This window comes from Microcaecilia unicolor, chromosome 10 (genome assembly GCF_901765095.1).
Source record: "Microcaecilia unicolor chromosome 10, aMicUni1.1, whole genome shotgun sequence".
NCBI lineage: Eukaryota > Metazoa > Chordata > Amphibia > Gymnophiona > Siphonopidae > Microcaecilia > Microcaecilia unicolor.
In genome coordinates, this window is record NC_044040.1 from 189,996,231 (window position 1) to 190,010,494 (window position 14,264).

General features: G+C 45.4%; 1 protein-coding gene across 3 annotated transcripts in view; it reads left to right on the forward strand.

Moving 5' to 3' along the window:
- Window positions 1-13,949: 13,949 nt before the first annotated feature.
- Window positions 13,950-14,264, forward strand: part of NMD3 (NMD3 ribosome export adaptor) — a 53,007-nt gene continuing 52,692 nt past the window's right edge. The window contains exon 1 of one of the 3 annotated variants that reach the window (XM_030216781.1): window positions 13,950-14,055. The gene's annotated coding sequence lies outside the window, so the exon portion shown is untranslated. Of the gene's footprint in view, window positions 14,070-14,264 lie in introns of all 3 variants that reach the window. The other 2 variants (XM_030216784.1, XM_030216783.1) reach the window with 2 other exon arrangements.

The window sequence follows — 14,264 nt, forward strand, 5'->3', positions numbered from 1 at the left end:
GTCAAACAGGTTCTTGAAACAAGGAAAGGGGAGAGGACTTGATATACTGCCTTTCCGTGGTTTTTGCAACTACATTCAAAGCAGTTTACATAGTATATACAGGTACTGGTATGTATTTGTACCTGGGGCAATGGAGGGTTAAGTGACTTGCCTAGAGTCACAAGGAGCTATAGTGGGAATCAAACCCAGTTCCCCAGGATCAAAATCCCCACTCCATTGTGGCCCTTGCTGAGAACTAGCACTGTAAACAGCTAGCACAGCCTACCCCCAAAGTTGAATTAGGGACAGGGCATTATAGGAAGCACTACTACCATTCATCCTGTCTTCCTTCTGTTGATACTCACCTTTCTCCGTCCAGGTGCCCTGCTGCCATCCTATCTCTTGTTTGTTCCCCTAAATAGTGGGGTAGGACCAGGCCATATTTCTGTTTGTACTATGTGATAACATTATTTTCTCTCCACCCCCCCCCCCCCCCCCACACACACACATTTGGAGCTGGTGAGCCAGCATGTGCTTACTGCAGGCAAAAATGTTCTTTTCATTTGTTAGTTTCAAACAAAATAGCGAAGATGACTCAAAAGGTGGATGACACTCCAGATAAAAAATATAATTTATTGAAGGATGAACAAGACTCGACACAGCTGTGTTTTCGCCTATGAGGCTTGCATCAGGAGTCTATTTACAAAACAACAGATAAAATTAATAAGTACAATATAATTAAAACTAACATCATAAACACAGTATTAGAGCAAGTATTGACACAGTAATAATGAATAACACAAATTAAAAACTAACACAAATTAAAACCTAAAAAACTTATTGATAACTACTTTCTTTTAACTTGAGAGAACGATATCTATAAATGATTGTTATTTTGAAAGAACATTGATGATATATTGTTATTATCCTTAATTCTATATGAAAATTAGGGTAATAGAACATCCCTAATTATATAAAACAATTATAGTGATATGGAATGTATATAATAAAAAATATGGAAATATATATATTATTACCTTTTTTGTTCAATAAATACATCCACTTGTAATATCTAATAAAATAGATATATGTCAGATAAGAATGAGTCCTTAACTGCATGTCCAAACTGTTATAATCAGCCTTTAAAGACATCTAAATTGAACAGCTAATATTTGAATACACGTCCGAATTCTTATAATAATCCTTTCAAAACATTTAATTTGAACAACGAAAACATCTTGGCGAGAAACTGACGGTGACAGTGTCTACTATAAAATATGGTTTCATAGTTACATAGTAGATGACAGCAGAAAAAGACCTACATGGTCCATCCAGTCTGCCCAAGAAGATAAATTCATATGTGCTACTTTTTTATTTGTACTGTCCTCTTCAGGGCACAGACCGTATAAGTCTGGCCAGCCCTATCCCCGCCTCCCAATCACCAACCCCGCCTCCCACCACCAACTCTGGCACAGACTGTAAAAGTCTGCCCAGCACTATCCTCGCCTCCCAACTACCAGTCCCACCTCCCACCACCAGCTCTGGCACAGACCATATAAGTCTGCCCAGCACTATCCCTGCCTCCCACCACCAGCTCTGGCACAGACCGTATAAGTCTGCCCAGCACTAGTCCCGCCTCCCAACCACCAGCCCCAGCACAGACCGTATAAGTCTGCCCAGCACTAGCCCCGCCTCCCAACCACCAGCTCTGCCACCCATTCTAGGCTAAGCTCCTGAGGATCCCTTCCTTCTGCACAGGATTCCTTTATGTTTATCCCATGCATGTTTGAATTCCGTTACCGTTTTCATCTCCACCACCTCCCGCGGGAGGGCATTCCAAGCATCCACCACCCTCTCCGTGAAAAAATACTTCCTGACATTTTTCTTGAGTCTGCCCCCCCTTCAATCTCATTTCATGCCCTCTCCTTCTACCGCCTTCCCATCTCCGGAAAAGGATTGTTTGCAGATTAAGAATGGGATAAAATATATTTGACACCTAAACAAGCAGCTAATTCTCAACCATAATGTGCTAAAAATATATAACAAAGAGTTGTACCCAGCACTGAAACGAAATGCTAATTTTGAAACTTATCTTACTAAGGTGTATATAAATGTCCAGCCAGTACTAACAGTAGTAAAAATTGAAACTGGTGGTTTAAAAAAAAAAAAAAAGACTTACTAGTCTCAGAGCGATGATTCTGAATGAAAGCTATTGTGTCATGCGTCGAGATAAAATAAAGCTGTATATAAAAAAAAAAATACAAAAATGGTGCCAAAACATACTGGGTTTTTCAGGTTATAGAGCTGTAGCAATTACTGAGGACTAGTTCCTAATCGCTGGGGAAGGCACTAGCATTGAATTGTAGAGTATTTGTGCACAAAAAGGAAAGAACCTTGTTTGAGAAGTGGTGTTGAAAACTAGCAGTTAATAATAGTGCGCCAAGAAATGATATCATGTTATGATGAAACATATATGTGAAAAATGGACTATGTTATTAATATACTAGTGAAAAAGGCCCGTTTCTGACACGAATGAAACAGGCGCTAGCAAGGTTTTCCTCGGAGAGTGTGTGAGTGACTGTGTGTGAGAGAGAGAGTGAATGTGCAACTGTGTGTGTGTGATAGAGAGTGAGTGAGACTGGGTGCGACTGCGTGTGTGAGAATGAGAGTGTGTGAGAATGAGAGTGTGTGCCAGGGGTCCCCACACCTCCCTCCCTCCGAGTTTCAGGGTCCATCACCCCCTCCCTCTGAGTTTCTGGGTCCATCCCCCTCCCTCTGAGTTTCAGGGTCCCCCCTCCCTCCGAGTTTCAGGGTCCCTGGCTTCCAGGGTCCCTTCCCTCCCACCCTCCCACAGTGCTTCTCCCGTCCACCAGCTAAGTCCTGGCCTGACCCACAGCCAGCAGGAGCTCCCTCATACTGACCCACAGCCAGCAGGAGCTCCCTCATCCTGTCTAACTCATAGACATCAGGAGGCAACGGCGGGGCTGACGCAGCCACGGGCACTCAGCATGTTAAAGTTCAGCTCCCGGTTTTTTTCGCACGTATGCTGTTTGCTTAGTTCTTCGTTCGCTCGGCCGCCAACCGCGAGACACAGAGAGGGTAGGCGGTGTGCAGGCGCGCTGAAAACTATTTTCGTTGGTTGGTTGCCTTGCCCCTCATTGTTCCACCCTCGACATCATCACGTTTTGACGCGAGGGCGGGAAAGAGAGAGATGGTGACAGACTGACGAACCTTACGAACCCTTTACTTCAGTGAAGTCATGGAATCAGCTTCAGAACGTTGGCAGTGGAAATTATTATAGTAGATTAATTTCATAGCAAGTAGTATCGGTGAGTTAAATGTCTCTTAATTTATAAAGTCGTACATATAAGATAGACGTTCTATGCATTGAGATAGTGTATACCTTGAAACTACATTTTAAAAGTATTATATTTTAAAACACAAGTTTGAGCTTAAAAAAGAGAACATGTATTTTACCTTATGTCAGCACTGAAACCTCAAAGCTGAGCTTGCAATTGGAAACAGTAAACAGAGTGAGCATATGTGGTTTAATTTTTAAAGGCGCTGACATAAGTTAAAATACATGTTTTCTTTTTTAAGTGTGAGGTGACTACTACTAAAGGAATGTATAAAATAATACATTCGTGGTAAATGTTTCATTTGATACTAGTACTGCTTACTACTCATCATCTGTAGTTATGTGAGCAAGTGCAAAGTGATGCACGTGGGAAAGAGGAACCCAGACCATAGTTACGTGATGCAAGATTCCACATTAGGAGTCGCGGCCCAGGAAAAGGATCTAGGTGTCATCGTTGATGATATGTTGAAACCCTCTGCTCAATGTGTGGTGGCGACGACGGCGGCTAAGAAAGCAAACAGAATGTTAGGAATTATTAGGAAAGGAAAACAAAACTGAGAATGTTATAATGCTTTTGTGTGCTCCATGGTGCAAATACTGTGTGCAGTTCTGGGCACCACATGTCAAAAAAGATATAGTGGAATTAGAAAAGGTACAGAGAAGGGTGAAAAGGGGATGGGACGACTTCCCTATGAGGAAAAGCTAAAGCAGCTAGGGCGCTTCAGTTTAGAGAAGAGATGGCTGAGGGGAGATATGTTAGAGGTTTATAAAATGCTGAGTGAAGTGGAAGAGGTAGCTGTGAATCGCTTGTTTACTTTTTCCAAAGAAGCTATTAAGTAGTACATTTAAAATGAATTGGAGGAGGAGGGGGGTTCGGGGGGGGGAGAGGGGGAGGGAGCTCTAGAACCTTGCTAGCGTCCGCTTCCTTTCTGTTGGAAACGGGCCTCTTTTACTAGTTATATATATGGCGACTAAAGTTGCACGCTCAAATTTGGCAGTGTGGCCAAATTTGCATATGCAACTTGATTAACAAGCCAATCAGCACCCACAATTGGCCAATAACAAGCAATTATCGGCACTAATTAGGATATACACATACAACTTTCTAAGCATATTCTGTAAAGTGGTGAGCGTAAATTCTAATGCGTGCATCTCAAAAGGGGATGTGGCCATCAGTGGCGTTCCTAGGGGGGGCGGTGGGGGCGGTTTGCCCTGGGTGCACGCCGCCGGGGGGGAGGTGTCACGCGCGCCTGCTCTCCATTGTTCCATGCTTCTTCTCTGCCCCGGAACAGGTTACTTCCTGTTCCAGGGCAGAGAAGAAGCATGGAACAACGGAGGACAGGTGCGCGCGGGCACCCCCCCCCCGGAGGCGTGCACCCAGCGGGGAGGGGGTTCTTCGCGGAGGTGTCCTTTCGCCGGGGGGGGGTCTGCGCTGCATCGGGGGGGCGCTGCACCCGGGGGGCGGGGCGAATCGGCGATCCGCCCCGGGTGCCAGCCCCCCTAGGAACGCCACTGGTGGCCATGGGAGGGGCATGGGCGGGTGGTAGTCATTCCTAAAAATTACGCACACGAATAGAATATGTCTGATCTGTGTCTAATTTAGGTGTGGACATTTATCATTTATACTAGGTTTTACTTGGCGTAAGTGGCCACTCCTAATTTTAGTCACGGGGATGGGCGTACGTGTATTCACTAAACCGCGTCTAACTTTAGGCGGTTTATAGAATAGCACTAAGCATGTTTTTTTTCGGCCCCACATATAGAATCCCCCCCCCCCCCCTTTGTGCCCCCTATGTAGGAAAGGCTAATTGCAGTAAGTGCACGAGCACTAATTTTGACTAGGGGACTGTGTGCTAATGGCCATTTTAATGGACATGCTAGGCGCACCTCTTCCCCAATAGCTGGCATGTTAAATTTGCACTTACTGGATGTTAATTTATTGTGTAAAGGCACAGTAACTGTAAGATCTAATGCACATTAGTAAAAGGGCCCCCAAATGTTGACGTGATGCCCATGTTAACTGTTAGCATATGCTAAATGCTGGTTAACAGTTCCCACAGCTTGGGAAATAGGCTCCTTTGTGCCTTAATGTTTTGCAAAAGCTATTTTTAAAAAAGTTCTTTATATGGGAAATTATGGAATAATATTTTTCTGTCTGCCTAAGCCTCACGTTTGACAAAACTGCATATTGTCTTTGAATATTCTCAGTCTGGGGACCTGCAGCTAGAACGCATAATTTCTTTTGGCTTTGCAAAATAGAACCCCTTTCATCTCTTGCAGTTGAAAAATAAAAGGAAGAACACCCTGCTTGGGCAGAACAAATTTCCCTGCAGACTGGGCAGAGCTCCATGTCTCTGTGCCCCGGGGCCTTTTATCTCTATTAGAAAGAAAAGCTGCTCTCAGGTTCTTGTCTATTCAAAACCATTTTTATAAGCTATCTTTCCTTTCAAGACAGGCTTTTCATAGTTCTTTTGTCTTAAGTATCTCTGCTTTAGCAACCAGGGACAGAGAAGTAGTGCTCATTCACAGATGAAACCTTCTATAATAATGGAACAAGGAAGATATATGAATATTACATTTGTTTCTTTCTTTCTTTCTAACATTTTATATATCCTGGTGTACAAATATAAAACACTAAACAAGGCAATAAAATTACATTTCCTTAGGAAAGAAATAACACTAACATTTTCCTGAAGCCCAATGTTGTACTCACTCAGTTTATCCCAGCTTTCTGCTGCCAGAGATCTGAAGGCTTTGTTTCTCCATGCTTCCATTTTTATCACAGATTTACGGGGAGCCCTTAATAGATTATTTTGAGACGAACGTAGAGGATGATCAGGGATATAGGCCTCCACACAAGACCGCAATAAGTGAAACACTTGAAATGTAAAAGTTTTAAAAGATAAAAATAACAATTTGCCTAACACAGGAGCCATATTACTAAGTTGTGCTAAAAAGTGGCCAGCACGATCTCCAGCACAGGCCTTTCCCACGCACTGAGGCTACCTTTAGCGCGGCAGTAAAATGGCCGATTTTCCACAATTCCCATTAATGATCACGAGCTAATTTTCCCATTTGCATGTGGCCATTACAACATGAGCACTTTCTGACACCTATTTTCTAGGCGGTAAAGGTTCACACACTAACCATGTATTTTTTATTGCGTGGGAAGCGTGTGCTAAGCCCAAAACCACTGCGGGATGCCGGAGCGTGCCCTGCGGTAGAGCTTGTTAACCTTTGATAAGCACACATTAGTGCGTAAGAAGGTAAGAACATGAGTAGCTATACTGGGTCAGACCAATGGTCCATCTAGCCCAGTATCCTGTTTTCCAAACAGTAGCCAAACCAGGTCACAAGCAGGAGCGTAGCCAGACCTGTCATTTTGGGTGGGCCCAGAGTTTGGATGGGTGGGCCTTCTAAAGCCCCCCCCCCTTTTGTCCTACATCTATCTCCCTCTCCTCTGCCCCCAGATCCAGCACTTCTCTAACCCCTCCCCCTGCAGCCTAGCAATACCTCTTTCTCTGAAACAACCCCCATACCTTAGTACTTTCGACAGCAGCAACAGTAGTGATGTACATCCACTGCCTGCACCAGCCCTGTAGACTTCCCTCTGCCGCATCGTGCCAGAGAGGAAACAGGAAGTGACAAAGAGAAGACTGAGTTTGGCGCAGGCAACAGACTGCATCGCTGCTGCTGCTGCTGCTGCTGTTGCTGCTGGGAAAGGTGCCGAGTTAGAACAAGAAAGGGGAGTGTTGCCAAGCTGTGGGTGGGGGGGAGGGAGAGAGGGGAGTAAGACAGCTGCTTCTGCCCACCCAGGCCCACCTGTAGCTACGCCACTGGTCACAAGTACCTGGCAGAAACCCAAATCGTGGTAACACTCCAAACTACAAATCCCAGGGCAAGCAGTGGCTTCCCCCATGTCTATCTCAATAGCAGACTATGGAATTTTCCTCTAGGAACTTGTCCAAACCTTTTTTAAACCCAGATATGCTAACAGCTGTTACTACATCCTCTGGCAAGGAGTTCCAGAACTTAACTATTTGTTGAGTGAAAAAATATTTCCTCCTATTTGTTTTAAAAGTATTTCCATGTAACTTTATTGAGTGTCCCCTAGTCTTTGTACTTTTTGAAAGAGTAAAAAATCGATTCATTTCTACTCATTCTACACCACTCAGGGTTTTGTAGACCTTAATCATATCTCCCCTCCACCATCTCTTTTCCAAGCTAAAGAGCCCTAACCTCTTTAGCCTTTCCTCATACGAGAGGAGTTCCATCCCCTTTATCATTTTAGTTGCTCTTCTTTGAATCTTTTTTGGCCACCGCCGCACACTGGGCAGAAGATTTCAGCATATTGTCTAAAATGACACCTAGATCTTTTCTTGATGCTGACCTCTAAGGTGGATCCTAGTTTCAGGTAACTATGATTTGGATTATTCTTCCCGATGTATAATTATACAATCACTTTGCATTTGTCCACATTAAATTTCATCTGCCATTTTGATGCCCAGTCTTCCATTTTTCTAAGGTCTTCCTGCAACTTTTCACAGTCCGCACGTGTTTTAACAAACTTGAATAGTTTTGTGTCATCTGCAAATTGAATCACCTCACTCATCATTCCGATTTCCAGATCATTTATAAATATGTTAAATAGCAGCGGTCCCAGTACAGATCCCTGTGGCACTCCACTATTCACCCTCCTCCATTGAAAGAAATAGCCATTTAACCCTACCCTCTGTTTTCTGTTCAATAACCAATTCCTAATCCACAACACAACATTGCATCCTATCCCATGACTCTTTAATTTTCTCAGGAGTGTCTCATGAGGAACTTTGTCAAAAGCTTTTTGAAAATCTTCCAGCTCACCTTTATCCACATGTTTATTCATGGCTTCAAAGAAATAAAGCAAATTGGTCAGGCAAGACTTCCCTTGGTTGAAACCATGCTGACTCTGTCCCATTAAATCTTATTTTTTTATGTGTTCTGTAATTTTATTCTGTATAATAGTTTCCACTATTTTACCTGGCACTGACATCAGACTTACCATTCTGTAATTTCCCGGATCATCCCTGGAATCCTTTTTAAAAATAGGCGTCACATTGGCCACACTCCAATCTTCAGGTACTATAGACCAGTGGCGTTCCTGGGGGGGCTGGCACCCGGGACGGATTGCCGATGTGCCCCGTCCCCCAGGTGCAGCGCCCCCCTGACGCAGCGCAGACACCCCCGCGAAGAAACCCCCCGCCGGGTGCACGCCGCTGGGGGGGGGGGTGCCGCGCGCGCCTGCCCTCCGTTGGTCCATTTTTCTTCTCTGCCCCGGAACAACCTGTTCCGGGGCAGAGAAGAAGCATGGACCAAGGGAGGACAGGCGCGCGCGGCACCCCCCCCAGCGGCGTGCACCCGGGGCGGACCGCCCCCACCGTCCCCCCTAGGAACGCCACTGCTATAGACTTTAACGATAGGCTACAGATTACTAACAGCAGATCAGCAATTTCATGTTTGAGTTCTTTCAGTACTGTCATCAGCTGCTCCATTATTCTCTGAGGAACTGTCACCCCTCCCAATTGGGCAAGACAGTAACATGGGCGGGACCTCTGCACTTTCACGGGTATGCCCCAGTGAGACTAGGACTCCTATTCCAAAACCAGTGCAGATGAAAGCTGGATTGGAACTTGGACTTGTTTCAGCGGATAAACAAATAACTCTTCAAGATATTTGGCAAGTGGTTACACAAACTGAATCTTCGATTCAAAAGGCTGTTCTTAAATTATGTCAGTTTACTCAGGATATGACTGTCAAAGTTGCTGAAGATGAGAACAAACTAATTCAAATTGAGATCTGGGCAAATAATCTTGATTCTTCTATTACCATACTGCAAGTAGCAGCTGTTTCTCTGGTTAAAGATACATACACAGTTAGAAGTAATGGAAAACCTCTCAAGGACAAAAAATCTTAGATATTTAAAGTTTTGTATGATCCATTACCTGGCCTCTCTTGAACTTCTGAAAATGTATTTAAAGTATATTTTGTAATATCCTCATACAGACAATTTGATGTTTGAGAATATTTATTATGTTCCAAGTGGTTCTAGCGTTGTAACTGTTGAGAGAGGTATACAGATCATTGTCAAAGTTTTTCCTGATAGCTTGGATGTTTCACAGTTTCTTGAATTTTCACAAGATTATATTGCTAAATGTGTCATGCTATTAGTTACTTTTCAATTTGAGTGTGAAAAGAAAGCCATTTTGAAATTATATTTTTCTAAGAAACAAGCCTCTTTTTTGGACAACAAATTACTATTTGGATGCAGGTGGTTCACTCCCTACAGGAAGCGTACAATGTCTGGGTGGGATGCTAGTGATGACCCTTGAAGGCACCCTTGAAAACAGGCCAAAGGCGCCACCTGAACGAACCTTCAAAGAGCTCAAGGAGAGAGACTTATCAAAGCTGCCCTGCAAAAAACCGAGGATGGCCAATATTGAGGCTGACAACGCAGTTCCGCTGCCAAGTACCAGGAACCAAACGTCCACCAAATGCATGCGTATGCTGTCGAAGTATAACACTTCCATGCCTGCAACATGGTGGCAGTCACCCTGTTCGGGTAACCTTTCTTTTTCAACCGTGCCCTCTTAAGAACCAAGTCGTAAGACCAAATGGGGAGGGATCCTCTATGGCAATCAGCCCTTGCCAAAGCAGGCCACACTGGGCAGGCAGCCGCAGGGGGCTGTCAATCTGCAGGCTGATTAGGTCCACTTACTAGGGGTACCAGGGCCAATCTGGGGCCACCAGAATAACCTGCCCCGGATGCCTTGCAACGTTTCTCAAGATGCTGCCTACCATAGGGCACAGAGGGAACATGTAGAGAAGGAGCAACTGGGGCCAGGGCAGGAGTAATGCATCAGTTCCCTGTGACCCAGGGTCCCTGCCACTGCTGAAGAAGCAGGGTAATTTTGTGTTGACTCCCTGGGCCATTATATCGATTGCCAGGATCCCCCAGCACCTGTGATCTGAGCACACGCCTGACCCGAAAGTTCCCACTCCCCCGAGTCCAGTGCATGGAGACTGAGAAAGTCTGTTTCAACTTTCAAAGATCACGCAATCTGCGCCACCAAGAGAAGTGGCAGGTGCCACGCCACTTAGGGGCAGAGCAGAAACAGTTCCTTCGCAAGAGGGATGATCTTGGTGCCCCCTGCCTGTTGACATATGAACCCAGTCAGGAGTGGCTAGGGGCATCCCTAAGCGGAGATTCTCTGGGTGTAACCACCAACACGTGGTCAACTGCACGTGAGGTGACTAGGAGAGGTGGACCAAGTAGTTCTCTGACAGATAATACCATCGGCTGAGAAGCGACAGCTGGAGAGACCTCATACGGCTCCTGGTCCACGGAACCACATCCAAAGAGGCCTCCACAGGGCCCAAGATCTGCATGTAATCCCACGCCATGGGGGCAGGTATCCACAACAGGCCCTCCACAACCAGGTACATCAGAAAAGTCCAAAGTATAGTAATAAGGACATTTTTCTCCACTTTTGCACCAGGCAGGCAAGTCACCAGGTGATCTTTACGTCCACCAGCCACCACCCAGCTATCTATAAGCCTAATGATCGAATCACCAACTACAACAGTTGTCCTAACCCTTCCCTCCTGGGCAGCACTTGGAGACATATCCATTCAGATGGTGTCGCCATGAAAAGGTGAGTCTGGCTGAAACCGACCCCCCCCCCCCCCCCCCCACCTCGCGCTGACTTGCAGCCATGCTCCAATCTCCGGAGCGTTTTTCTTTTCTTTCTTTAAATTTATGCTTACTGGCACCTCTTCACAGCTATGAGGTTCTTTTTTTTTTTTGGCTGGAGGCAGGAGAAAGCAGCAAAGCCAAATATCAGTAACAACCCAGGCAAGCACCGGGGAGGGGGGCGGTGGGGGGAGGAAAGGGAAACTTCATCAGTGAAACTTCTACCCCAGGAAAGGCTCAATTTGGCCTGGGGGACGGGCCATGAGCCTAGCAATGCAGAGCTGCAGAGTTATGACTCTCCACCTGCTACATAGAGAGAATATTAAAATGAAGGTGGCTGCACATGACCACACACAATGAACCTCAGAAGTTCTCTTTATCTCCACCTGCTGGCAGAGGGACATAACTCACAAGTCTCTGAATTGATCTGTGGGGTCGCAATGGAAAGTGGTTTGATTACCTGTTAAATCTACTTTAAAGCATGGAAACAGATGTTAATAAATAAAAACAAACAAAAAGAATAAAGTGATACTTTTTTTTTATTGGACCAACTTAATCCACATAGGCAGTAAATATGTCACCACTCATGAATAAACCTTTTATTTAATTGGCCTAAGATATTCAGAGCAGCTTAGTTTCATGCTCAGCCTATAACCTAGGCTGACCCCCAAGTCTATGCAAACTGTTTTATGCATAACCTTTTTTTTGCAGAACTAGTGCAACTTGAAAAAAAAAAGACGTGATTAGCATTGGTGAAGATCTTATAACTATGGGTGCATACAGGACATAAATTGAGGTTGCGGGGTGGTAGACTTAGGTGTAATGTCAGAAAATTCTTTTGGCACGGACATGTCTGGAATGCCCTCCCAAGAGAGATGGTGGAGAAAAAAAAACTGTGGAAGAATTCAAAAAGGCGTGAGATGAACACAAGGATCTCTAGTTAAAAAATGAATGGTATAAAAAACAAAACTTAAAGTGTTGTGTATGCATTTGCATGTCAAGTGGTGCTTACATAGCAACTCTGGCTGTACCAAGTAAGGCCGGTGCTGGGCTGGCTTGTGTGGTCTGATTCCAGCATATAGCAATCCAGTTTACAAAAGGCTGTAGAGCTTCAACAGAAACTCCAGTAATTTGAAACGTGAGTTCATTGCCGGACAGACTTTTACGGTGAGTCCTGCAAATGACAAGACAGATTCGGATAGGCTGGAGTGGGCTTTGACAGCAACTCCAGTAGTTGGAACACAAGGACAGCGCAGGGTGGACTCCTATGGTCTATGTCCCAGAACCAACAAAGACCATGATCAAGTATATAATATTACTTTATTGCTGATTTAGTCTTGAATTGAAGAATGAATGTGACTGTTCATCTGCCGTCACTTACTATGTTACTATTATTGAACAGTTACCGATTTGGTGGCAAACCACGGTTACCTAGCACTTTGCAGTCCTCTGGCTTCAATAATTCAGCACATCTTCATTTGCTCTCTGCCCAGGCTGATGCAGCAAGGCTCACACTGACATATGCACGGGCTAGCGACATCATAGGTCATCACCCGATCTACTGATGCTTGGGGGGATTTGGATATGGCTCTAGCTGCACGTGGTCGCCACATGAATGTGCCAGTAGATCAGGGGCCCTGTGAAACCTCTTTGCCTCTGGTGCTGCTGGCCCATGCAAAACCTCTTTGCCTCTGATGCTGCTGGCCCGTGCACGTGTCTGTCTGAACCTTGGAACATCAGCCCAGGCTGGCAGGGAGCAAATGCGGCTGAATAATTTACGGGAAGAGGAGGCTGGGTAGGTTAGGAGTTACGGACCAAGAAAGGGATCTGGGTGTTGTCGTCGATAATACACTGAAACCTTCTGCTCAGTGCGCTGCTGCGGCTAGGAAAGCGAATAGAATGTTGGGTATTATTAGGAAAGGTATGGAAAACAGGTGTGAGGATGTTATATTGCCGTTGTATCGCTCCATGGTGCGACCGCACCTTGAGTATTGTGTTCAATTCTGGTCGCCGCATCTCAAGAAAGATATAGTAGAATTGGAAAAGGTGCAGCGAAGGGCGACTAAAATGATAGCGGGGATGGGACGACTTCCCTATGAAGAAAGACTAAGGAGGCTAGGGCTATTCAGCTTGGAGAAGAGACGGCTGAGGGGAGACATGATAGAGGTATATAAAATAATGAGTGGAGTGGAACAGGTGGATGTGAAGCGTCTGTTCACGCTTTCCAAAAATACTAGGACTAGGGGGCATGCGATTAAACTACAGTGTAGTAAATTTAAAACAAATCGGAGAAAATATTTCTTCACCCAACGCGTAATTAAACTCTGGAATTCGTTGCCGGAGAACGTGGTGAAGGCGGTTAGCTTGGCAGAGTTTAAAAAGGGGTTAGATGGTTTCCTAAAGGACAAGTCCATAAACCGCTACTAAACGGACTTGGAAAAATCCACAATTCCGGGAATAACATGTATAGAATGTTTGTACATTTGGGAAGCTTGCCAGGTGCCCTTGGCCTGGATTGGCCGCTGTCGTGGACAGGATGCTGGGCTCGATGGACCCTTGGTCTTTTCCCAGTGTGGCATTACTTATGTGTTATGTAGGTAGTTGATCACTATGAGGCTTATGCACGTCGCCCGAATTTATCCCCGCGGGATTCCCGCAAACTCCGGTCCTGTCTGTGCAGCTCGGTCCTTCTTCCGACTTGTTCTTTTGAGATGGTCGCGAGGAGAAGCCCTGCAGCTTTTTTTTTTTTTTTCCCTCTGGGGTGATGACGGTGTAGCCTGAGGCTGACTCATTTTGACACAACTCTTTCAATTCGCTCGCGACGCGTACTGCCCTCCTCTGACGCCACTTCCTGTTTCCGGTAAGGGAGGAAGAAGGAGGACGTAGACGTAGACGTAGAGCGAGAGAGAGGCACGTGTGCCTGAGAGAGTGGACGGTGTGTACTGGAGAAGGAAAGTTGGGGGGCTAGTGGTGCGCGAGACGACTTGGGGTATGAATTTGACAGTAGGTGGCTGTTTGCGGACAGGGAGGAGAGGGGGAGATATTTGGGGCTGGGGAGAGACAGAGAGAGGGCAGACAGGTCCCCGAATGTGTGCGGGCAGCTTAATGCGTGGCCTGACGTGGTGTCTCTGATTTGTTTGCTAGAGTGTTTCGTTAGCTCTTGTTTTCTACAAAAGTGGTGTCTAAATAGATGATTGG